Source organism: Coturnix japonica, chromosome 33, assembly GCF_054131305.1.
Source record: "Coturnix japonica strain WE chromosome 33, WE-NBRP24, whole genome shotgun sequence".
Lineage (NCBI taxonomy): Eukaryota > Metazoa > Chordata > Aves > Galliformes > Phasianidae > Coturnix > Coturnix japonica.
This window is the reverse complement of record NC_140695.1, coordinates 6,214,404-6,240,063: the sequence shown is the minus strand read 5'-3', so window position 1 is coordinate 6,240,063 and position 25,660 is coordinate 6,214,404. Positions and strand designations below refer to the sequence as shown.

Here is a 25,660-nt window from a genome sequence, read left to right as displayed (position 1 = left end):
CAGCAGTGGTGACGGGACTACAATGATAAGAGACAGTTCCTGAAAAAATGAATGAAATTTGACTGTATGATAGGATGGAGTTAAATGTATTGACAGGATCTCAGTCATCCCAGTGTCCATCAGCTGGCTCTCGAGCTCCTAAATACAGGCATTCTGTAGAACGTTGTTGAATTTGTATTATACGTGCGTGTTCTTGGAACTGCAGAACAAATGCATGCATAATCCAGACTTTGATTTTAGCAGCTCTGACTGCGCTGTCTCAACAGACCCAACTCAGTTGTGTGCGCTGTTTTGAAATGATATGTTAACAAGAAGTTGGAAAACAAGCTCAATTACCCTCAGTAAAATAGGACCGTGGACTTAGGCTTGAACTTTTGGCTAAGACAGTGGTGAGATTTTGAATCTTTGAAGTCAATTATTCCACTGTGTGTTAATAAGGGCCAGTTTTATCATCTAACTTTTGCACTCCAATTAATTTCCATAAAGGAATTCTTTTTTTTCTTTTTTCTTTTCAGTCCTAAGTGATATCTCTATCTTTTAGGCTTGATTTGTTTGCCAGGGGGTTACAGTGCAGTAATAGATACCCCCTCCATTGATTTCCTTCTAGTTTGCTTGTTCCAATTCTTTCCTCAGTTTTCCTATTTTAGACATTTTCTTGAAGCCTTGGGCTTCTTCCTTTGGCTCTGTCCCCTGTACAGTGTACGTCCTTCAACTTGTGGAGATAAGGTAATCTGGTACGTGGTTTATAAAAGCTGCCAATTTGCCAGCTTCTGAATTAGAATCTAGCAATTAGAACTAGGATTAAACGTGCACGTTTGATCTTATGATAAATGAATGCCTCATGGTCACCAATGTCCCTGCAGTTCTTTACCATCATATGTATTTTGTGTCTTCATATTTTGTTTCAGCACTGGCAAACTTCGTAATCAAAGAGACAAGTGGAGGAGTAATCAGGGCCGTTGCTGGAAAACAAGCTGAATTTGTTTCTGAGACCTCTGAAGCCAATGTCATGGTGAAGTGGTACAAAAATGGCAAAGAAATCAAGACCAGTAAGAAATTCACAATGGAAGATAAAGGGAAACTGCATAAGCTTGTGGCTTCAGCTGTAACGAAAGAAGACGAGGGAACATACATCTACACAATTGGAGATGACACTCTGATTTTTGATTGGAAAGTCTCAGGTAAGTTTGTGAGGCAAACATAGGATCACAATCCATGTAAAGCACTTCAGACTTAATTCATTTTATTTGTCCAACGCTGTGGGTTTCCAGTATTTAGGACAAAGATTGCATAGCTCTATTGAAGCAATTCTGACCTTCCTGTTGTCCCTATGCAAATCCACAGTATGAGCAAATAATGTAACTGTGTTGTGATGAATTCAAGACAGCCTTAGCTCCAGCTGGGGCTGGAGTCACGACTTGAGCCCTGACATCTGGGCTTCATTCATCTAGTTCATGTATTGCCTCAGCACTTACATCATCTTTAAACCTATGACTGAAATGGTCCTAAGTTATTAGCATGGGAATCCTGTCTCCTCTTTGGACAAATTAAACTCCACATTTGGAGAGTTGAGTGTCTCCTGCTGTACCCGAAGGACATTGTGATCTCTGAGGTGTCTCCCTGAGGTGCTGTAAGCACAGCCATTAGCTCATAGTGCAAGTAAAGCACTGTTAGGTCAAGCCTGGAGGAGTAATGCTTGTCACTGACATGTTCCTGTTCAGGGTGGAGCTGGAGGGTAAAATAACACAAGAAATTGTCATTGAAATTCAATATCTGTGAAATTCAGCTGGTTGCATTCACAGAACCTGGCGTTAAGATCTGTTTTCTGTTTTATATCTTGAGCCTATTTTCCATAACCCAGTCCTCATTTATGAACTGAAGCTCTACTGAAAGCCTTTCGCTGTGTATGCTCATGCTGCAGTGCAGCGCTTGTGACCTTTAACAGCACATTCACGTTCCTCTGATCACAGGATCCTTACGGTTGATTAAGACCCTCTAGTCTGACTGCTCACCCATCACCACCGTGATGCTCACCATCAGCTTAGCTAAAAACTCAGCAGAGATGATAGATCAAGCACAACACTGGATTTGGGGTGGCTAGAGATTCCTAAGATATTGAAGGATTGCTTGCAGGTGGTGTTGGTTCAGGTATTCACCCTGCATCCCACCTGCTGTTCTGTTTGGTTGAGAATCATGCATTCTGCAATTTCACTTTGTAATTCAAAGACCCTGGCTTTATCTGTTGAAAAACTGATCTAAAACAAGCCAAGAAGACTCCGTTGGAACTGGTTGATGCAGAACAAAGGCATCCCCAAAGGACAAGTTGCACTGTTTGATGAACATTATTGGATGAGAGCTAAGCTAAGATTTAAAAAGTTCTGGGGCTGTCTCTGAGCATCAAATACAGAGGAAGCCTGCATGATTCCCTGAGAATGGATACCTTAATCCTACTTTGGTGTAGGGTTAAGGGAACACTAGCAGTAACTCCTATCACAAAATGTCGCATGGCTCAGACAAAATGCCATCAAGAGGGCTTAATTAGGAGCACCAAATGGTCGCAAGATGGTCTTAGGGCAGGGAAGTAATCTATCTATGTGATACTGATTGATGCTATTAGTTCTTAACAGCTTGACTCTAGAAGGACTGTTGTTCTTTGGTCACCTAGTTATAAAAGAATAAATGGCTCCTGTCTATTACAATTTTTAACGCATTTTTTGTTCACTGATGCCATAAATGTTCCTGGCATAGTAATTGGCCTTGGTATATTCAGTGACTGAAAGCAACAGTTGTTGCTCTAAGAAATGCAGTACAAAGCTAGGTCTGCCTGTAGCTGACAGCCATCAGCTTGCTCCTCAGGCAGGTTCTGTCTGTGTATGGGAGATCACAATGTGAACCACTGATTGATCAGCTGAGGCAAGTGTGGGGTCAGCTGTGGGAGCACAGGTGAAAGTTATGTAGCTGTGCTCCCTGGAGGGGTGGAGTTCGACTCCACCTCCTCTGAGACCTCATTTAAGGGCTGACCCTCACTGAGGCAGCATCTCTTGGAGATTGCTCACCAGGGAGGATCACCTCAGCTCTGGTGAGTTCCCTTTTCCTTATATCTTCTGTATTTCTACCATTTTGCTTGTAATTGCTATCCTTGTTAATAGCAGCATAGTTATTGCCAATACATTTGGCAAGCCAGGCAGGAGCCACTGACTTGGCATCTAGAAATATAAGGAAAAAAAAAAATGTCCTTTGTGTGGAAAATCTTTAATTGGTACAAGGGGGAGAAGACCACCCCCTTAGGGACATGCCTTCCTGGACAAATTCCAGGTTTTGAGGCGTCCCCATATTACCAATTAGCAACAATTATTGAACAATGGGGCCCTTTAAGAGTACCAAATAACATGGACGCCTATTGTCTAACTGATTACTTTCTAGGACTACAAAAAGATATCTTAATTACAAAAGAAAAGCGAATGGCTGCATCTATGGCAGCCTGGCCATTATTAAATGCTTTAAATCGGGCAGAGATAAAATCAAACAACATTGCACATGAAAATGAATTGTTAAAGGCCCGTATTGAAAAATTGGAGGGTGAGATCAATCTATTGACAGGAAAAAAACCGTCATTTTCTTCCTCCAACCCTCAAATTAGATACATTTCATTTAATGACGATCAAGATCCTGAAGAAATGAATCAAAATAAGATCACTAAATCTGATCTAGAAAAACCATCTGAGACGGACTCACTAGAAGTCCGTCCAGTAATAACTCAAAAAACAAAGAAAATTCAAGATCGACCAGCAGGAGTGCCTCCTGATCAATGGCCCCCTGCCGAATCTGTTTTACATGTAACAGCCCGTCCATATACGCCTACTGAACTCATGGACCTAGTGCAACGATTTAGGCAAAGGCCAAGGGAAAGTGTTCCGGCTTGGTTATTACGGTTATGGGATTCAGGGGCAGATAGTGTACTGGTTAGTGGCCCCGAAGTATCTAAGTTGGCCACAATAACAGTACATCCTGCCCTTCGGCAGAGACTGTATGCTGGGACTCAGTTCCCTGAAGAAAACCATTCAATTGTAGAATGGATAATGGCTGCTTGCCGCATGGTGTGGACAAATAAAACTGACATGCCAGTAAACACAGGGATGTGGTCTTCTATGGAAGACCTTCAAAATTATATACGCGAATTAGGTATGAGAGAGGCTATCTACGAAGACACATTCGATAGCCCTGATATGGTTAAATTTTCTGCGGGAATGAGGGACCTAATTTTACAGTAAGCACCCTCTCATATGTATGGAACCTTGGTTTCCATACTTAATCCAGTAGTATCCGCAGAGGCAGTAGTCCAACAAGCCGCCCAATTGGTAGCAGACCTCGGAGAAACTGAGCGTTTACGAGCTAAGCGCAATATCAGGGTGATTGAGGATGCCGAGGCTTTTCCAATAGTGCGAGCCAGAAGATCGGCCCCGCGAACTTCTCGGGCAGGACCTGTTAGGGTATCCCGGAAACAAATGTTTAATGATCTGCTCCGGGCAGGCGTTCAGTTTTCAAAAATTGATGGGCAGCCCAATCAGGTTCTCCTTCAGTTGTGGAAGCAACTGAAGGATGAACAAAAATTTCAGAATAAACCCAAAAGGCCAGGGATAAGATTTATAGAGCGGCGACCAACAACAACATGGAATTTAGAAGATTTTATAGTTCCAAATAGGAAAAAGAAGCCACCTCAGGTGCCTCGGGTTATGACACCGGAGGTATCGGAGGTAAAAGACTTGAATCTGGCTCAGTTCATGGCTTGACGAGGGATGTCAGTCCTCCTAGGGCCTCTAGACGGGACCGGAGGCCCTATGTGGAACTGACGATATACTGGTCCCGAAAGAATATACAGAAGGTTATGGCCCTAGTTGATACCGGGGCAGAGACATCTATAATATATGGAGACCCAACTAAATTTAAAGGTAATAGAGTGATGATTGGAGGTTTTGGGGGACAAACCATTCCGGTCACCCAAACCTGGGTAAAACTGGGGGTCGGGCGTCTTCCACCACGGGAGTACAAGGTATCCATTGCCCCAATTCCAGAGTATATATTAGGAATTGATATCCTGTGGGGTCTGGCTCTCCATACAACAGTGGGAGAGTTCCGATTGCGGCAGAGATGCATTAGTATCCGGGCAATCCAGACAATATTGAGAGGCCATGCAAAACATGAGCCTATTTGTTTGCCGAAGCCACGCCGGATTACTAATGTGAAACAGTACAGACTCCCGGGTGGGCAGGATGAAATAACAAAGACGGTGCAGGAATTAGAAAGAGTGGGTATTATAAGGCCTGCACATAGCCCATATAACTCCCCAATATGGCCAGTGCGAAAACCGGATGGAACATGGAGGATGACAGTAGACTATAGGGAATTAAATAAGGTCACGCCACCTGTTCATGTGGCTGTACCCAATATTGCCTCCCTAATGGACACACTAAGCAGGGAAATCAAAACATATCACTGTGTCTTGGATTTGGCGAATGCATTCTTCAGTATTCCAATCAGTGAAGAATCGCAAGATCAGTTTGCATTTACATGGGAAGGGAGGCAATGGACTTTCCAGGTCCTACCCCAAGGGTACGTACATTCGCCCACTTTTTGTCATAATTTAGTGGCACGTGATCTGGCTAAGTGGGAAAAGCCAAATAATGTCAATTTATATCATTATATTGATGACCTCCTGTTAACATCCGATTCGTTAGAGGCGGTGAGACAAGCAGCAGATTTGTTGATAGCTTACCTGCAGAAAAGAGGGTGGGCTATAAACCCACAGAAGGTGCAAGGTCCGGGGCTATCTGTAAAATTCCTGGGAGTAATTTGGTCCGGGAAAACCAAAGTACTACCCAGTGCGGTAGTAGATAAAGTCCAAGCGTTTCCAGTCCCTACAACATCAAAACAATTGCAAGAATGTTTGGGTATATTGGGGTATTGGCGCTCCTTTATACCTCATTTAGCTCAGCTATTAAGGCCATTATACAAGCTTACAAAGAAGGGTCAATCATGGAATTGGGGAAAGATAGAACAGGATGCTTTCCAACAGGCAAAACTGGCAGTTAAACAAGCTCAGGCGTTGGGTATATTTGATCCGACCCTCCCAGCTGAACTAGATGTTCATGTTACTCAAGATGGTTTTGGCTGGGGCCTGTGGCAACGCCAGAGTTCTGTTCGAACCCCCATTGGATTCTGGTCTCAGGTTTGGCACGGAGCAGAAGAACGATATAGCATGATTGAGAAACAGTTATTGGCTGCCTATTCGGCATTACAAGCAGTAGAGCCGATAACGCAAACAGCAGAGGTCATAGTTAAGACTTCATTACCAATCCAGGGGTGGGTGAGAGATTTGACTCACCTTCCTAAGACGGGGGTGGCCCAAGCACAAACGGTGGCACGATGGGTCGCCTATCTAAGCCAGAGAAGCAGTCTGTCTTCATCTCCACTTAAAGAAGAACTACAGAAGATCCTAGGCCCAGTGACGTATCACAGTGATACATCAAAAGAACCGATGGTTGCTCCACCAGAGAAGAGTCCCGTTCAGGAAGGAAGATATCCTATTCCTGAAGATGCCTGGTATACGGATGGGTCCAGCAGAGGCAACCCGAGCAAGTGGCGAGCAATAGCATACCATCCCTCTACTGAGACCATCTGGTTTGATGAGGGGGATGGTCAAAGCAGCCAATGGGCAGAATTGCGAGCCGTGTGGATGGTTATAACTAAAGAACCTGGTGACGGCGTCCTGAACATCTGTACAGATAGTTGGGCTGTGTACCGGGGGCTCACTCTGTGGATTACGCAATGGGCTACCCAGGAATGGACTATCCACGCCCGACCGATTTGGGGTAAAGACATGTGGGTAGACATTTGGAATACGGTCAAACACAGGACAGTATGTGTCTACCATGTCTCTGGTCATCAACCCTTGCAGTCACCAGGAAATGATGAAGCTGACACACTGGCCCGAATCCGATGGATTGAGAATTCACAATCTGAAAATATTGCCTGTTGGTTACATCAGAAGCTACGGCATGCTGGACAGAAGATAATGTGGGCAGCTGCTAAAGCATGGGGGCTGCCTGTACAACTATCTGATATCGTTCAAGCATGTCAGGATTGCGATGCTTGCTCAAAGATGAGACCGAGACCGTTGCCTGAAACAACATCCCACATTGCTAGAGGATATAGTCCTCTTCAGAGATGGCAGGTCGACTACATTGGGCCCCTCCCTCGGTCTGAGGGGGCGAGATATGCCCTGACCTGCGTTGACACTGTAAGTGGACTGCTGCAAGCCTATCCTGTACCAAAGGCAAATCAAGCATACACAATTAAGGCACTTACTAAACTGATGTCTGCATACGGGACACCTCAAGTTATCGAGAGTGACCAAGGGACTCACTTCACTGGAGCGATGATACAGCGCTGGGCAGAAGAAAACAACATTGAATGGCGATTCCACCTGCCATATAACCCAACAGGGGCAGGCCTTATTGAACGTTATAATGGTATCCTTAAGGCTGCCCTGAAAACAGACTCTCAGTCCCTGCAGGGGTGGACAAAAAGATTATATGAAACCGTGCGGGACCTGAATGAAAGACCTCGGGATGGCAGACCCAGTGCCCTGAAAATGTTACAAACTATATGGGCCTCCCCTCTTAGGATCCAAATTACAGGCACCGATAATAAGGTAAAACCGCAGGTTGGTACTGAAAATAATCTTCTGCTCCCTGCCCCTGAGAATTTAGAACCGGGAATCCATAAGATAAATTGGCCTTGGAAGGTGCAGGTAGGACCCAAATGGTGTGGCCTACTTGCACCTTGGGGGAGATTATTGGAGGTGGGAGGTTCAGTCACCCCCTCGGTGATAGGTACATGGCCTACTGACATCGTGGTCAATACTCCGGCCTTTATTGCTAAAGGAACACCTATTATGTCCCTATGGCAGATCAAGACTCCTCCTCTGGTGCCAGATATAGTTATACAGCCACAGATATCTGGCCAGAGGGTATGGTATCGGAGGCCGGGACATAATCCAGTACAAGCAGAAGTATTGACCCAAGATAAGAATACGGCCTGTATCTTGCCCTGGAGGGCGGATCTTCCCCTCCTAGTACCCTTGAAACATCTATATTACTCCCCTTAAGATTGATTCTAAGCCTCTAGGACCATTACTCTGGACTGATGAAACGCAGACGGACCTGCACTTCAAGATGATTTGTCTCCGGTAACATCTATCAAGCACTGGCCCATGGAAGATCATAAACACCCATCCAATCATCATCATTTGAATAATATCAACATCTAATGCGATGGGAGATTGTATCAGCGTCGTGATTGGGTCTCTGTAATAAGGGGAACTCACCTAATCATTGGTTCACGTTGTGAAGGGGTGGAGTGTATGGGAGATCACAATGTGAACCACTGATTGATCAGCTGAGGCAAGTGTGGGGTCAGCTGTGGGAGCACAGGTGAAAGTTATGTAGCTGTGCTCCCTGGAGGGGTGGAGTTCGACTCCACCTCCTCTGAGACCTCATTTAAGGGCTGACCCTCACTGAGGCAGCATCTCTTGGAGATCGCTCACCAGGGAGGATCGCCTCAGCTCTGGTGAGTTCCCTTTTCCTTATATCTTCTGTATTTCTACCATTTTGCTTGTAATTGCTATCCTTGTTAATACCAGCATAGTTATTGCCAATACAGTCTGGATGGAATGAAGGGCATGAAATACTGATGTGCTCATCAAACGCTGCTTGTTAGCTTAGAGGCAAGGTGTTGAATTGGTTTGTTCATGTATTGCAAACAGGTTACTTAGCTGCCTTCATTTTAGCTTCAGAAGAACATGTGCAGAATACAGAATTGATTAGAAGAAATAAGAACTGTCTGCATAGAACTTACTCTTTCCTTACACAGGAGAATCAAGCACACGTTTGTATGTGAGTACCTCCAGAGGTGAAACTTGATCCCCCAGATGTAATGAGCAGAGACATTACAATCAGTTCTAACTGTATCTTAATGCTGTGCTGAATAAGCCTGAGTCAGGATGTAAACCACTTTCTCTTTTTTTCTTCAGATGAAGCCATTAATTTTGTCAGCAAGTCCAAAACGACTCCAGAAATATCAGTCAGTCCTTCTGAAGACCTGGAGCTGGTGTGTGAGGTGTCAGCTGCAAGCGGAGCTGTCGTATAGAAGAAAGATCAAATAGAGGTGAAGCAGGACCAGAGGACAACCATCATCTCCCAGGGGACGCACCGCAAGCTCATGGTCAAAAATGTGACCCTGAAAGACCAAGGGAGCTACAGCTGTGAAACAAAAGATGACAAAGCAACATTCCAAGTGAAAGTCAGAGGTGAGAAAATGCTTGGAATCCCAGAGATAAAGGAACACTTCATTTTGTGTGTCTTGCATTTGGAGGATCAACTTACAGCCTCTCTGGTGCAAAACATTTTGGCTATAGGACTTTCTTTGTCATCTAGTGTCATAGCAACACTTTTCTACATGTGCTTTTCCATCCAGGAATGAATTACTGCAACAAACAATAGGCAAGGAGGGTAACTTGTGCAGCTCTTGTAGTCAGCTGGTGTCTGCAGGGTTACAGTGCAAGAGCACACCAGGCATGCAAGGAGTGAGAAAAGGGGAGGTGTTTGATGAGATCTGGTTACAAAATTTGAATGACACAATGAGGTGGAAAATGCCACTAATCAGACTCATAAATGGCCTGGGTTGCAAAGGCCCACAGTGCTCATCCAGTTCCAACCCCCTTCTTCCTATGTGCAGGGTTGCCAACCAGCAGCCCAGGCTGCCCAGAACCACATCCAGCCTGGCCTTGAATGCCTGCAGGGATGGAGCATCCACAGTCTCCTTGGGCAACCTGTTCTAGAGGGCCATTCCCTTCTGATTTACTGGAAATGTAGAGAGACATCAGAAGAAACAAAGAGAAGGGAGGAGGTTCAACAGTGCATGCAGGTGTTCTAAATCTCATGTCCAAATCTGCTATCAGACTGCGAAATGTTTAGATTTATGATATGAAATGATATGCCTATTCATTTCCCAAGGCAAAATAGAGGGGAAAGTATTTTCCTGTCTTAATGAGGCATCATGATGGTCCCTGTGAAGGGCAAGTATAATGAAAATGGGGAACTGCAGCAGACTACAGCAAAATGGTGTGACTGTTGTGATGTCCCTGCAGAGAAAGAAGACGTGTTTACAAACAAGGACAAGGTACAAAAGGAGGTGAAGGCTGCACTGACTCAAAATGCCACGCTGAGCTGCGAGGTGGCCCAGGAGAAGATGGAGGTGAAGTGGTACAAGGAGGGGAAACTGATCACCTCGAGCAAGAAGTTCAAGGTGGAGTCAGAGGGCAAACAGTGTCGGCTGGTGGTGATCCAGGTAGAGAAGAAAGATGCAGGGGAGTACAGCTGCGAGGCTGCTGGCCAGAAACTCACCTTCAAGATTCATGTCACAGGTGAGAGAGAACACATTTTGGCCTTTCATTCTAGAATGTTTTAGAAAACGGTCATTAGTTTGTAAGTTTTCCCTGCTATGCTTAAAATTTTTGGAGCTGAACCTTGGGGTGGTTAATTTCTGATGAGGAAATTGAACAAATTATTCTAAATACAGTTGTGAGGCAGCTCCATCTTTTAAAATCTTCAGGAATTTCCTTTTGCTGTGGGAATGAGGCCATAGACAAGAAAGTTCTGATTGCACTTCTCCATTCCCACGTGCCTGTACCACTAGAACAACTCTGCAATGCAGCTGCGTCTCAGGAAGTTTCAGAACAGGGGCTTTGTGTCAAGCACTAGGGGGTGTGCTCTATCTAACATGTTTTTGTCTTGGAAGGGCTCATTTAGCATGGGAGAGAATACTACAGGAATGTTTTGTATAAGTTGATGTTTTGAAGACATAAGTAAATGGCAGCTAGGGGACGAAAGAGTCATGAGAGTCATACAAGAAGCATCACAGAATGCCTTTTGTTGGAAGGGACCTGGAGGATCATCCAGTTCCAATCTCTGTCCTGGAAAGGAACACATTCTTTGAGACTAGGTTGCTCTAACACCCATCCAGCCTAGACTTGAATGTTTTCAGGGATGGGGCATCCATAAATTGCACAACTTCTCTCCACATCATTCTCTTGGGGCATCAGACTGGGAGAACTGATTCATTTTTCTGACTCCTTCCCCAAAACCTGCTCTTCTTTCAAGAGGCCAAACTAATGTATCTCTCTCTTTTCAGAGCCAGAATTTGTATTTACAAACAAGGAGAAGGTACAGAAGGTGGTGAAGGCTGCAACAACAGAAAAATGCCACGCTGAGCTGCGAGGTGGCCCAGGAGAAGATGGAGGTTGTCATCAATTTATAAGCAATGAGCCAATAATGTTCCAATTATAAACTTTTATTAATTGTAGCGGGTAAAACTAAAAGGCAATTCAGCGCTGGGCGACAGGGGGATTATTGTTCCTCCAACTGCCGCGCCGTCCCGTCCCTTGCAACTTCTTTTGTATTGTCCATCCCGAGCGTATTGTCCTTTAATTGGTCGGTTGTGATCGTGCGACTTGGTGTGTCGTTCCTTGGTTGGTCCTTCCGTGGAACTTTGTATCCATCGGGGCGCGCTTTGCCTGTAACTACGCAGAGTACACAATCTACCCATAAAATTAGAGTGTTCCGCAACCTTTGTGGCCTCCATATTCCACCATTATATCCCGGTCCTAATGAACAAGCACTCCACCACAATGCTACCACATCCCGGTCTTAATGAGCAAACATTTTATCACAGAGGTCAAGTGATAAAAGGAGGGGAAACTGATCACCTCGAGCAAGAAGTTCAAGGTAGAGTCAGAGGGCAAACAGCGTCGGCTGGTGGTGAGCCAGGTGGAGAAGAAAGATGCAGGGGAGTACAGCTGCGAGGCTGCTGGCCAGAAACTCACCTTCAAGATTCATGTCACAGGTAAGACAGGTGTTGTATGAAATACAGCAGAGAACAGTAAAGTAAAATCTAGTTTCTATTATACTGCACCTGGATCACTGTAGTCTGTGCTGAGGTTTTTTCCCTAGACTTGATTGCCTGGGTTTGTAGAAAGTATTAGGTTTCAGTATGACACAAAGACCTGTTTCAGTCTGTCTGTAGAGCAATAATTAGTAATATATGTACAGTGGAAGCAATATTCAAGATATTATTCAAATCTCTCCTGTGCCTGAGATCCCAAACTGTAATTCTTGTTCACCTAAACATTTGACTAAGATAAGTATGTGCAGTGAGGCTGGAGTGCATGTTCTACGTGCAGCCTTTCATGGCAGGAGAAGCAGGAACTTCTCCTAGTAGTACACTGCCTTTTTACTATGCCTTTATGTTGGAGGCTGCATCTGGATAGGTGAGTCTGCTACTCACAGTAAGAGACCTGGTAGAGCTGACTATTGCCAGAGCTCAAAGTAAGATAGATATCTGCAAATCACACACAAAGAACAAAGGGCTGCGTTGGTGAGCATATTTCCTTTGTGCCTTTGACAGTCACAGTTGTGGCAATGGTAGAGGCCATGAGGAGTCTGTTCAGGAAGCCAGGAGTACTGTTCTGGGTCATGAAAAGGCAGCCAGTGGTTTGACTATCACATGTTTATGTGTTTTGATGTTTCACAGTGGGTCTTAAGTAAAAGGAACTCAGGTTTTGGTTGCCTGCAGGACAGATGTTCTTTTGGGTTCAATATGTTTGCATAGTGACTTGCAACCATGGGACTGGTGTTCAAGGACCCTCTTGGTTCCTTCAGTTCCTAGGTTCTTTCTTGCCTAGATTTGACACTTTGTTTCAACAGAAGAGCTGATATTCTCTAGTGAAGGCTATTAGTTTGGGCACAAGTGGTAACCTAAACCTGTTCCAACCTGTACATACAAACCTGCAAGTTGGTCTCATTTCGGTCCCTCAGTCAATACTTTTTCTTTTCTTCCCTCAGAGCCAAAACCTGTGTTTATAAACCAGGAGCAGGTGCAGAAAGAGGTGAGTGCTGCCCTGGCAGCAAGTGCCTCCCTCAGCTGTGAAGTAGCACAGGATCCAACCGAAGTAAAATGGTACAAGGATGGAAGACTGCTTGCCTCCTCCAGAAAGTTCAGAATGGAATCTGTGGGCAAAACACGGCGTCTGGTTGTGGAGCAGCTGGAGAAGAAAGATGCTGGAGAATACATCTGCGAGGCTGCTGGCCAGAAGATGACCTTCAAGTTGGAAACAACTGGTGAGCATTCGCTTTGGGAGCACTAAGCAGCTTTTTATGTGGCTTAGAGGAAGACTGGCTGTCTTCTACCCTGTGGGCATGGAACAGCCACAATTCCCCCCGGAACAACATCAATGACCCACACCACAAGTTGGATTCTCCTTTTTAATGTAGTGGTAGCGAGGTGAAAATCTGGCTGTGGAATATTTTTGACTAAGGAACTTCTACTTTAATTTCTAGATGCGCTGAATTACCCTCTGGAGTGTCTTTCTGAATATATAAGCAACCATGGGTGACTATGATCCTGATTTATATCTAGGTTCAGGCTTACTTTTTCAGTTAGGTTAGATCAATAGCTCCAGAGAAGATAGGGAAATACAGCAGTTCACTGATACCATGTGTCAGAAGAATGCAGCTCAGTGCTGGGCAGTTTGCTGCTTCATTCCCTCTTACAAGTTGCACCCAAGGCTGGAAAAGACCACTGAGATAGCTGAGTCCAACCCAGCCCACCCTCACTGGACTTACTAACCACGTCCCCAGTGCCACATACCCGTGGCTCTTGAGCACCTCCAGTGACTGCGGTATATCAGCGTGGTTGCTTCAGTTGTGGGAGTTTTCAGACACTGGCTGTTGTTCTAGCGAGACAAAAAACCAAAACTGATGGAACAGTGTCTATACAGGAAGCAACTGGCTGTCCTGATGGCTGCCAACAGTTTTACACAAGGTGTGTCATGCAAGCTTGCATGAGTCTGGTTTAAAAACTTGCTGTTCTGATGGAAGGAGAGGATGTTGGTACAGGATAACTGCGGGATTTGTGCTCTCCCGACATCCAGTTGCAATCACAGCTTATTGTTGCTATAGAAAACAGCTTCTCTGTAGACAAATTGAGTTAGTTCCAATAAGTGGCTGAAGCCCTAAGTGATCCAAGGTGGATCCAAGCATGATCCAAACTGGAATTTAACTAATTGTAGTAGGGAATCCAAGCCTTAATGAGATGAGTTATTTAAAATATGAGTCCTCCATCTAAAACAGCATTGAACTCTTACTCTGGTTTATGATAGAAGTGAGAGTTTAACAGCAGAAGTCTGAAGTTATGCTCCATATTTCTCATCACTCAAGAGAATATTTGAATATATGAATTCCTTTGGCTATGTTAGAGCTCATAATGAGGTCAGCTGATGTTCTTTAAATGCTCGGAGTCTAGCAATGTGGGGAAGTGGACTGCTATTTGCTGTTGAGCTTTAGGCTAAGAAGCCTGATTTTAGAGGACTGTGGACTTCCCCTTTCCCTTCCCCTCTCCTCCCCTTCTCCCTGGACTGATCCCACATGGTTTGAGAATGATTTCAGATCAAGGTAAATGAGGAATCGCTGTGTGAAAACCTGTTGTTTTACTGCACTATAAGAGACACTTAGTCAAAAGACAAGTGTGTGTTCCAAGCTTGAGATTGCAGGAGATCCTAGAAACAACTCAGCTGCTCAAACCTGTAGTCTGGCTGAATCTTTTATTGTCAGTTTTGGTCAGGAGGAGATGCTTGAGTAAGACAAATAAAAGGTCACGGGTAAGTTGGTCCTTCTTGTGATATACTTCTAGGCTTTCATCAGGGAGAAGCTTAATTAGTCCAAATAATCATAGCAGAAACCACACCAAGAGCATGAGAGTGAAATTTATACTTTCTTGACGTGAAGGAAAATTGTACCTGGTTCTGCCATTCCCCAAATATTTGTTTCCTTATGACAAGAAGAACTTTGCAGAAGTAATTTTTTTTTTCAGTCTTGCGTGCAACACAAAAAGGGGTAAAATCTAGGAGGCCACCTGAAATGTTTTTTCCATCTGGAAGGATCCATTTAACAGCACCCATGGACCTGGTTATGAACAAAACTAAGTTCCCAACTAAATCCACATTCTTCTTTCTCCTTCTCAGAATTGCCTGTGAAAATCAGCAAACCATTGGCAGACAGTAGCGTCATTGAGAAGGACAAGGTCACATTTGAGTGTGAGCTGTCCAGGCCCAACATGGACGTCAAGTGGTTCAAGGTATGGCATGTAATGGTATTTTCCTTTCTGACTTCTCTGGAAATGAATGAGAGCCTTTAATTTCACTTCCAAGGGATGCGAGTCTGAGCTTTTCCTTGATAGCTTTTTCACTGCTCTCTTTTCTTTATGCTCTTTTATTTGCCCAGATCAGCACTCTTTGTTATTATGTCCTGAGTTCATTTATCAAGTTGAAATTGAAGTTTGTTTTGGTTTTATTGTGAACTTTTTAGGTCATGCTGCACAAAATATTGTTGGTTGAACTACAGTACAGTCTTGAGCTTCAAGTCTAACACAGAAATTCTCAGCCGGGATTTTGTAGCCTTGTTGTGAACTGGGTTTTTGGGGTGAAATCTCAGTTTTCTTTGCACCTGACAGTGTGAGAATTTGCTCTGGCACTTTGTGTACCTCCCCGGTGCTCAGCTGTTCCTTCCCTTACTTGGGGATAACGTCATTTATTCAAGGTGATGTCCAAACAGGCTTGTTAACAGTCCTCCGCAGTGCTTTAAGCTGTCATAGGTCAGCCAGAATTTATGCATGTTCTATAGCCATTCCTTCATGTTGAAAACACTGCACTGTGCTTAAGCTTCAGCATATGTTCCAGTAAGCACAGTTCCATTAATTCTAGGGGAGTGGGTGAATTAAGCATAGATCTGAAGGCTCCCTTTGCTGAGTGCAGAGATGGAAGGACTAATGGAGATCTGACTTGATATTTTCCCTTCTAGGATGGGAAGGAGCTCTGTCAAAGTAAAAAAGTGGGCATTACTTCCCAGGGAAATAAGAGAAGTCTCATTATTCACAAGTGTGAATATGAAGATCAGGGAACATCCACATGCTGAGCAGCCTAAGACAAGACATCAGCTACCCTAAAGGTTCATTTTATGTTTAACTGAAAGAGCAAATAAATCCTCTTGTGGTATTTTGCACCACGGGAAGAAATGCTTCATGGGCAGTTTGGGCATTTCTTGGTTAGTCCTTTTGGATACCTTTCTCTTTCTTCTTTATGCTCAAGACAGATTTTCCCTCCATGTGTTGCATTGGTTAAACCCCAGTTTGTAGCTCATCATTGGGCTCTGAAGCATCAGACTTGTTACTGAACACACGGGTCTGCTGTGCCCTGGTAGATGCCACCTTCCCAAGGGACGTATGAAAGGATGCTTTTTTCTGATTTCCTACTAGATGCTGTCCTCATGTGGCCACTTGGGTTCAGTGTTAGCATGAACATGAACATGTGTCCTGTCCCATGACTTTGGTGAACTCTCATTTTCTCTCTCATTCTGCAACCAGGTTGGGTTGCTGTTTCAGTACTGGCTGTTTTATGTAGCCATTCCATTTGTTCTGGTTTACGTTCTTTTTTATTTTCTTTTTTTCAGGCATCATTTCTATACAGTAGACAAAGCCAGCCTATTACATTTGATTTACAGTTTTTAGCTTTTGCTGGTAAGCATTTCAGCTCTCAGGCAGTTTTACCAACAGCTTTGAAGAGCTGAAATGAACCAGCCTGGACACGATGGTCTGTTTTTGTTGGTGTAATGAATTTATGAAGTTAAACTGATTGACCCCATAAGGTTTTACAGTGTATGACTCACGTCTGGCAGAGTTATCACAGCAATGAGTTTATATACTTAGCATTTCAGGAGGCAAATGGTTGGGGATACTCTTTCATTTGCTTGCGTCTCAGAGTGAATCACTAGTATGTGAACCATCCTTCATCTCCTTTGTATTGCTTTTGTGTGTGTCTGTGTGTGGTTTCCCCTGTGAATTTCATTCTTTCCAGTTATATGGAAGTTCTCTTTTGAGCAGTGAAATTAGATGTTCCATCATCAGTCATAATGGTAAAGCTGAGTTGCCAGCCACGTTATCTGTGTCCTTTCTGTCTGGCGTCTCAATAACTGCTGCCCCACCACAATATCTGCCTAATACTTCAGCTCCATGGATGCCTCCTTGTGCAAACTGAGAGCCTGTATTTGGTGTGCATAGATCTGGGCTTACATCTGTGCTGGTAAATGCACTAGTGCATGGGCTAAGCAGTCCTGCCTCCTGTGCTGTGGGCATTGAGATGGGGCTCCTACAAGCTGCCCATTGCAAGATATTTAGAAACTAATTGCTGCGGAGGTTTCCATCCTCTTTTCAGACTAACTAAAATTTGGTTAGTGGGATCAAAACAGAAGGGGCAGGGAGGGAGAGCTGACCAAGGACTACTGATGGAACAACTATGAATCCTTGGTTCCTCAGGATTCCCTGCATCAGCAGTTGGCAACAGGAGTAAGGGGGCTCAGGAGGACACTGTGGAGTAGTGTGAAAAATGAGCGAAGAGAGTTACTAATTGATGCCTCTTGGAAAGTAGTCCAAGAGTGGTCCTCTTCCTAAACTCTCCTCTTGTGTGTGGTTTTATCTTTATGAGGTGTTCATAACAAGTGATGTGTAGATCTCCCTTATCTCATAATGTCTTTTCCTGCCTGCAGTGAATATGCAGGATACTGGATCATATACCAGCTTCTTTGAATTACTGCTCATGTCAGGAGATAAAATCTGCCTATTCTTTGAACTAACACTGGCGAGGGTTAGTTATTCTGGCTACCGAGAGAATGACACAGCAGATTAAACTCTTTCATTTCCTTCTTTGTCAAATGCCTTTTCATCTAACTGTGTGTCCCATAGAAATTCAGAGCAGTGTTGGCTGAGGGAAGTGGAAATATTTATCTCCTGTGTGTATCTGCCACCCTATTTAGACATGCTGGCAGAGCGCAGAGATTGGAGGAGTTGGATTAGGCAGTAGTTTCCCTATTGCTCACAGAACCACTTTTTCTGTGGTCTCCCAGCTACCCTGTGCCCAGTGACCTATGCAAGATGGAGCGGAAAAGGCTCATTTTATGAACAAACAGGAACCTTTCTGGTCAGATTAATACCTGTGCTCTTTTAGAGAGATTTAGATACTAGAGATTTTAGGTACTGGAATAGGCTCCCCAGAAAGGTGGTTGAATCACCATCCCTGGTTGTGTTTAAGAGCCTTTTGGATGTGGTACTCAGGGATATGATTTAGTGTAGGGTTTTTAGAGTTAGGGTACTGGTTAGGCTGCGGTTGGACTTGATGATCTTCAATGTCTTTTCCAACCTGGGTAAATCTATGATTCTATGCAGGAACTCTTCTCCTGAGGTTAATCCAAGTTGTATCCAGGCCCTTCAGAAGGAAAGGGATATAGCAGCCCAGAAATATGGCCTGATTCTGACATAACTAAATGCAGACCTGGAGAGTTAAAAGGGATTGTGTGATGTTCAAAGGATTTTGAAGCAAAGATGTCCCCTAGGTAAGATTTGTGGCTGACATTCCCCATACATTGTTTGTAGGCACACAAGCTAAGGAGAGACTAGTGATGAGCATGCAGAGAAGCCAATGGTTCAGACAGGTTTGTAGTGACACAACACTGTAGAGTTCTGTCTAGTTCTCCTTGGCATAGTTTGGAAAATAAAGATGAGGTAATTGGTGGTAACCAATATGGCTTCATCAAGGTCAAGCCATGTCTGACAAACTTGGTGGCCTTTCATGATGGAGTAACAGCATCAGTGGATAATGGGAGAGCAACTGACATCATCTACTTGGACTTGTGCAGAGCATTTGATCCCGTCCTGCATGACATCCTGGTCACCAAACTGGAGAAAAATGGTTTTGATGGATGGACCAGTTGCAGGATAGGGAACTGTCTGGATGGTCACACTCAGAGAGCTGCAGTCAATAGCTCAGTGTCCAGGTGGAGGGTGGTGTTGGGACCAGTGTTATTTAACATTTTTGTAGGCAACATGGAGAGTGGAATCAAATGCAGCCTCAGCAAGTTTGCAGATGACACCAAGCTGAGCGGTGCTGTTGATGTGCTAGAGGGAAGGGATGCTACTCAGAGGGACCTGGACAGGCTGGAGAGGTGGGCCCTTGGCAGCCTCATGAACTTGAGTGTGGCCAAGTACAAGGCCCTGCACCTGGGTCAGGGCAATCCCAAGCACAGGCACAGGCTTAGAGGAGAATGATTTGAGAGAAGCCTTGACCCTGAGGAGAAGAGTTGGTGTGGAGGGAGGTGTCCCTGCCTATAGCAGGGGGACTGGAACTAAATGACCTTAAAGATTCAGTCAGTTCTATTGTTTTTCTACCCTTAATTTTGCTTGAAAGGTTTTAGAATAAATGAGATTCTGGTTTCCATGAAAACTGTTTGCAGGGAGCTCCATTGTAGCTAGTAGGTCTGTCTTTAAGTTCAAGGGCAATAATGCATTGACTGTGTTGAAGAGAGAAATGACTCAGGAATGGATGATGGTTTAGAATAAAACATAATCCTACTTATTTTCTATGCAAATATGTGTAAGGAAAAGATGCTGCACTCAGTTCTGGAAATACCCTGACAAATATATCTCTACTGTTTCACAGCTGGAGATATCAAGATTGTTAAAGCACTGGAAGATGTGGAAGTGAATGAATATGGGAGTGCATCTTTTGTCTGTGAGATTTCACACGATGAGGTTCAGACCCAGTGGTACAAAGAGGACAACAAGCTGAAGGCTGATGACAACATCAGAATGCAACAAGATGGTAGGGTGTAAGCGGGGGGTCTTTCTCCTGAGTGGGGGGTGGGTTGGAGATCAAGCATATAAGACATCTGAAATGAAGTGAAGAGGGTTCAGAAGCGAGTTCCCCTTTTGTTTTGGGACTGAGGTTTAGGTGGAACAAGTGACATGGTGGGATGCTTAGTGTGGGAAGTGTGATGCTATCCCACCATCCCACACTGCTGGGAGCAGGTAGGAAATGAGTGCAGTTATTTCCAAAGTGGGGGTGAACAGGGCAGTCAGTTCACCTCTCCAAAGAGGTTTTGTCTGACAGTGAGTGTGATCCTTCTGTATCAGATACTTTGAATTTGACGGTGGCCGCATTTGATCAGTCCTTGTAGAAGCCATGTTTAGATTCTGCTTTGGTCTGCTCCATTTCCAGTTCAAAGTCGTTGGACACTAAATGAGACAGCTGCATCTCAGTAAAAGATGTGTTTGAATAGCTGTGATGTGCTTACTATTCAGATTTACAGAGCTGAGGTTTTGTCCTTGGCTATAGCAAAGAAGTCAAATCAGGTGAAATTAATTGTATTTCTGAACTAGACAAGTTTAAGTTTGGTAGCACCTAAATTTGGTGCGGTTTGTCATTGATTTCATCTGAAAGAAACTTGCAGGCTTTTTATCTGCTGTTGTCCCCAGCGTAAGATTATCCATTCACATCCTAAAGTACTTGTTATATTTTCAACTCACTCTTATTTGAATAAAAGCCTCAACAATTGGGAGCAATTTAATAAGCACAGAACAAGAGCTGGACCTTGCATTTGGTAGATACTGTACAGTATTACTTCATAGAAATGTAGTCAATGGCATTCCCTATAGACAATCGTTTGTTTTATCTTTAGAGTCGTTCAAAGAACCATTGTGAACTTGACATTAATTGGAATGGAATACACGCAAGAGACTTTCCTCTTCTTCCAATTGTCCTCATCCTTTCTTCTCTTCCACCCCTGCTTTGCAGATTACCATATAGAAATCACCAGGAAGTTGGAGGACAAGACAGCTTTGGAACGTCATTCTGTCATCCTGTCCTGTGACTTCAGGCCTTCTCCAAAGGTTGTGAAATGGTTCAAGGGCCGCACACCCATCGAGCCCTCTGAGAAGTACAAGATCAAGAGGGATAAGCATTCAGTAGAGCTCAGAATTCTGAAGCTGAAGCCCGATGATGCTGGTGTGTACAAGTGCAAGGCAGGAATTGCAGAGACTGAGGCCACGCTGACAGCTGAAGGTATGAGCAGGGAGGGTGGCCTCTTCCATGTCCTATTTCACCTCAGATTTCTCTTCTTGAGGTTGACTTCTGCCGTTCTCTCCTGCTAACTTTATACATGTATTATCTTCACATAGATGATTACACAAAGATCATCTAGTCCAACCATTCTACCACATCCCAGTATGATTTATAGTAACAGTGGTAACAGTTCACCTTGTTTCCCCACAGCCCGCAATGTAGAAGTAACGAAGCACCTGCAGGATGTAGAAATTGAAGAAGAGAGCTCTGCTGTCTTCTCCTGCGAGCTGTCCCATAATGACGAGGACGTGGAATGGTTCCTGAATGGCAACCTCCTTTACACCAACAATTACAATGACATCAAGAACGTTGGCAATTGCTGCACACTGACAATGAAGCAGGTTAAGCCTGAGGATGCTGGCACAGTGACAGTGAAGTCAGACAAGGTGTCAGAAAGCGCACCTGAAGGTGATAGGTGGGTCTGATCACACCCCTCCTGGATGTAAGAGATGCTAAGGAGCTCCAGTTCATTCTATTGTGCAGCAGTCCTGCTTCTAAAGCTGACCTCTCTGGGGTGACAAGTCATCAGAGGCTTTCTTCCAGTGGAAGGTTCCATTGCAGCAGATATCAAGGAAGGAGGATGGTTTTGGTGTCCTGCCAAAGCATTCCATTGCTTTTTATCATCATTTTACTTAACACAAGGAGAGTTACAGGAGCAATTTCTTTTACTGCTTCAGTAACATGCAGTGTCAATGCTGTTGTCTCCAAGGATTTATGACTGAAGGAGAGATCATTCAGTGTGTGTTTTGCCTCTGGGATGACTAATGACCAGGCTGTGAGCAACCTGATCTAGCTGTGAATGTCCCTTTTTATTGCAGGGGAGCTGGGCTAGATGGCCTTTAAGGGTCTCTTCCAATTCTAAGGAACTTGTGCCTGAAGTGCAGAAGTGGATGAATTATACCACTTCTTCATATCCTCCCCATGATTACAGAGGAAATACAACAAAACAACATGCATGGTCTTACTGTTGTCATTTGCTTGAATACGAAGACGTCTCTTTTTTATGGTTGAGATTTTTGTTGATATGGGTCAGGAGGAACTCACACTTTTTAGCTTTCTCAATAGGCAAAAAGTTCCAGTTGCTGCAAGCCACCGAGGTAACCAATAGAGGGGCCCTGATCCCCCTTGTGCCATCGGGATGCTCTGGCACGGGATGTGCCTCAAATTCAAAGCTCCTTCCCACCTCCCAAGGAAAAGCAAAGCAACTCAAGCATCTCCAGCAAAGCTGCCCAGCAGACAGCAGGGAATGCAAACAGCTTCTGGCTGCTCCCCTGCACTCCTGTCCTAAGTAAGTGATCCCTCGAGGACTGGATGGGAAATCAGTGCATGACACACGTGAGTGTGCACAGCATTGTGCAAAGCAGTGGGGATCCATGTGTGTGTGTGTGTGTATTTGTGCATGGATGGTGTTGTACACACATTTGTGTCCATGAGTGTACAAACCAGTGGTGTTGCTCAGGTGTGTGTAGGTCTGTGGGTATGTGTGCAAGGACGAGCATGCACATATATGTACGTGCACAGGGGTGTGCAGAGTGTTGGAGCTGCACAAGGACATTGTGGTACCGGTGTGTGCGTGCACTTTGGGAGTGAAAGGAAGGGGTTACACATGTGTGAGTGTGTGTGCGCACAGGGCTGCACTAAGGGATGTGGTTGTGTGAGTGTGTGTGAGCACATAGATAGCGCGTGGATGCGGTGGCACAAATGTGTGCTTGCACAGGGCTGTGCTGAGGAGTTGGGCTGCACACAGGTGCACACAAAGGGATGTTTGAACCCTTTGCCCCTAAGAACAGTTTTCCAGTGTCTCTCGTCCAAGAATTCTTTGAACAGCCTGCAGCTGACTCTCCTGAAGCTCAGGGTCCTGACTTTGCTCTTTGCCAGGCCCGCATTCCTTGAGATGAGGAACTCTAGGAGGGCATGGTCACTACAGCCCTGACCACCTCCAGTCTTAACCCCTGCTGTGCAGCATGTCCAGTAATGCTTCCCTTCACAGAATCACAGAATTACCCGGGTTGGAAGGGACCTCAAGGATCATGTAGTTCCAACCCCCCTGCCTAGCAGGGCCACCAAACATACACATTTACTAGATCAGGTTGCCCAGGGCCCTGTCCAACCTGGTCTTGAACACCTCCAAGGACGGGGCATCCACAACCTCACTGGGCAGCCTGTTCCAGGACCTAACCACCCTTCTAGTAAAGAACTTTCCCCTAACATCCAACCTAAATCTTCCCTCCTTCAACTTAAAACCATTTCCCCTAGTCCTGCTATTATCAGCCCTTTCGAAGAGTTTACTCCCCTCCTGGGAGTAAGTTCCCTTCAGGTATTGAAAGGCTGCAATGAGGTCACCTCGCAACCTTCTCTTCTCCAGGCTGAACAAACCCAACTCCCTCAGCCTGTCCTCATAGGGGAGGTGCTCCAGCCCCCTGATCATCTTTGTGGCCCTCCTCTGGACCCTTTCCAAAATTTCCATATCTTTTTTGTACTGAGGGCTCCGCACCTGGACACAGTACTCCAGATGGGGCCTCACAAGAGCAGAGTAGAGAGGGACGATCACCTCCCTATCCCTGCTGACCACCCCTCTCCTGATGGAGCCCAGGATCCCATTTGCTTTCCGGGCTGCCAGAGCGCACTGCTGGCTCATGTTAAGTTTCTCATCTATCAGGACCCCTAGGTCTTTTTCAGCCGAGCTGCTCTCAAGGACAACTCCTCCCAGCCTGTACAGGTGCCTGGGGTTCTTCCGGCCCAAGTGCAAAACCTTGCACTTTGCCGTGTTGAACCTCATTAGGTTCACCCGAGCCCAGCTTTCCAGCCTGTCAAGGTCCCTCTGAATGGCATCTGTTCCCTCCACCGTATCGACTGCACCACTCAGCTTGGTGTCATCAGCAAACTTGCTGAGGGTGCACTCCATTCCCTCATCGATGTCATTAATAAAGATGTTAAAGAGCACCGGTCCCAAGACAGACCCTTGAGGGACGCCGCTCGTTACCGGCCTCCACCTGGACATAGAGCCATTGACCACCACCCTCTGTCTGCGGCCTTTCAACCAATTGCTTATCCATCTAGTTGTCCACCCATCAAATCCACCTCCCTCCAATTTGGAGATGAGGATGTGATGGGGGACCATGTCAAAGGCCTTGCTCAGGTCCAGGTAAATGACATCGGTCGCCTTCCCTTCATCCACCAACACCGTCACTCCATCATAGAAGGCCACAAGATTAGTTAAGCATGACCTTCCCCTGGTGAAGCCATGCTGGCTGTCTCGGATCACATGCTTGTTCTTTATGTGATCAAGCATGTTGTCCAGGAGGATCTGTTCCATAATCTTCCCAGGCACAGAGGTGAGACTCACCGGCCTGTAGTTACCCGGGTCGTCCCTGCTCCCCTTCTTGTAAATGGGAGTGACGTGACCCTTCCTCCAATCATCCGGGACCTCACCTGACAGCCACGACTTCTCAAATATGATGGAGAGCGGCTCAGCAACCACCTCAGCCAGCTCCTTCAGGACCCTGGGATGCACGCCATCTGGCCCCATAGACTTATACTCATTCAGTCTAAGGAGGCACTCTCGGACTTGCTCTACCCTTACAGTGGGGAGGGATTTACCTCCTTGGTCCCCACATGGAGGTATGGGGGTGCAAGACTTAGGGACGTGAAAAAGACTAGAATCCTGGCCACCAGTGAAGACCGAGGTGAAGAACTCATTCAGCACCTCAGCTTTCTCTTCATCTGTTGAAGCCATTTCTCCTTTTAAATTTACCAGAGTAGGCACGCCCATTTTGGCCTGTCTCTTCTGGCCAATGTACCTGTAGAAGGTTTTCTTGTTGTTTTTCACATCCCTCGCCAAGTTCAGTTCTGCCTGAGCCTTGGCTTTCCTGATCCCACATCTGCAAGTTCGGACGGCATCCCTGTATTCTTCCCGGGTGACACAGCCTTGTTTCCAGAGCTTGTACACCCCTTTCTTCACCCTCAGTTCTCTTAGCAGGTCCTTGCTGAGCCATGCCGGTTTTCTACCTCTCCTGCCCACTTTCTTAATCAGGGGAATGGAGACCTCTTGTGCTGCCAGGAGGGCATCCTTGAACAGTAGCCAGCTCTCCTCAACGTCCTTATCTTTGAGGGCAGCGCGCCAGGGGATCTTGGCCAGCATTCCATTGAGTAGCTTGAAGTCTGCTCTTCTAAAGTTGAGCATCCTGGTCCTGCTCTTTGCCAGGCCCACATCGCTTGAGATCACAAACTCAACCAGGGCATGATCGCTGGAGCCCAGGCAGCCTCCAACCTTGACGCCTTTGATGATCTCCTCAGCGTTGGTGAGCAGCAGGTCCAGCAACGCTTGACCTCTGGTCGGTCTGTCCAATACCTTCCCTTCTGCTTGGTGTGCTTAATGCTTGGCCCACAAAGTTATTCCCAGTGCAGTCCAGCAGTCTCTCAGACAGCTTGCAGCCAGCCATGCTGATTTCCCAGCCTGACTGGAATCCCCCATCAAGTTGAGAGTCAGTGAGCGCGGTGCTTCTGGTAGCTGCAGTAAGCAGGGCCCATCAACAGGCTCCC

The 25,660-nt window shown here is 45.4% G+C and overlaps 1 long non-coding RNA gene across 1 annotated transcript; it reads left to right on the top strand.

Moving 5' to 3' along the window:
* Positions 1–921: 921 nt before the first annotated feature.
* On the top strand, positions 922–10,333 carry LOC146755399 (uncharacterized). Its single transcript, XR_014938150.1, has 3 exons — positions 922–1,181; positions 9,092–9,367; positions 10,208–10,333. It is a non-coding gene; the product is annotated as an uncharacterized LOC146755399 (long non-coding RNA).
* Positions 10,334–25,660: the final 15,327 nt, after the last annotated feature.